The sequence below is a fragment of the Austrofundulus limnaeus genome, unplaced genomic scaffold, assembly GCF_001266775.1.
Source record: "Austrofundulus limnaeus strain Quisiro unplaced genomic scaffold, Austrofundulus_limnaeus-1.0 Scaffold765, whole genome shotgun sequence".
In the NCBI taxonomy this organism is placed as follows: Eukaryota; Metazoa; Chordata; class Actinopteri; order Cyprinodontiformes; family Rivulidae; genus Austrofundulus; species Austrofundulus limnaeus.
This window is the reverse complement of record NW_013953167.1, coordinates 141,400-142,684: the sequence shown is the minus strand read 5'-3', so window position 1 is coordinate 142,684 and position 1,285 is coordinate 141,400.

The following is a 1,285-nucleotide window of genomic DNA, read 5'->3' as shown; positions in this document are numbered from 1 at the left end:
CTTTATTAAAAACAATGAAAGTTTGTTAGAAACTTTTTTATAAATTTAGTTGAAAATAAAATCTGATTTGATTGTTATACAAGATATAAAAAAGGACTCTCAGCTACTAACACACCAAACTTTAACTCAATATTTGTGAAATTTGACAGAGTTTTAGCCGGTTTTGTGTTAACTTAGATCAGCTGGTTGTGGCGGCCATCTTGAAATGCGTTGGTGCTTTTAGTAAACGCAAAGTTTTCTTCTGGTTTCCCCTCAGGTGCCGCGTGACGCTGACATCTCAGGGAAAGACAGGAGTCACAAGGGGATCTGTTGTGAACACCACATRTCCAGCTCCAAGCAGTCCTCAGAGAGCAGCTCCTCCGAGGAGTCCTCCGAGGAGAAAATGTTCACCCACAAACCCCCGGTGGTCCAGACTACCATCGACATGACCGCCACCACCTCGGGAGACGAGAGCAAGCCGACCCCCGAGCCAAACACCCTCAGGCCGACCATGATGGAGACCACCGCTCTGGTYACGGTGCATTTTACCAAAGAGGTTTCAACTCCAGCTCCGCTGACGGAGAACAGAGGAGACATGTGAATAAACAGCCTGATCGATCCGCAGGATGCTTTTTACTTCCTGTTCAAGGAAAACCTGACAAATCTGGACTGATTTCTTTAGTTTACAGAATCCYTCCTTCTCAAGCCTTAACAGAAATAAAAAAAATGTTTCAGTGAATTTATTTAAAATAATCAGGGCAGCTGCATCCAGATGTCTCACTACCGTACTGTATGTTTGTCTGTAGGATATAAATCACTATTTACATCTATGGGCATTAAATGTAAAGTTACAGTTATTAGCTGTCAACCTGTGGCTAATTAGCATCATTTACTTTTAGTAATTATGATTTTAATTGTTACAATGATAAATAAATTAACTTTTTCCTTAAAAAAATCTACTGAATGTTCACTCTGAGTCTTTGTTTTATGAAATGTTCCTCAGCAAACATTTTATAAGGTTCTGTTGAAAAATTAAATCTAGCAAAGCCTAGCTTTTAGCTAGAAGCGGAAAGTAGCAAAATATTAGCTAAAAGTAGCAATGGATGCTTAAATGCTAAAGGCTTGCTAAAATGTCAAAAGTCTTGCTAGAGGCTAAAATCAAAACAAGGCTAGCTTAAAGCTAATTGAAAAGCAATGGTAGCTAAATGCTAAATACACTAATGTCCTGATGCATCTCAGTAATCCAGGTAAAAAAACAAAAATAAAAAAATAGTATAGGTCCTCTGGATGGGTTCTTCTCTAATGA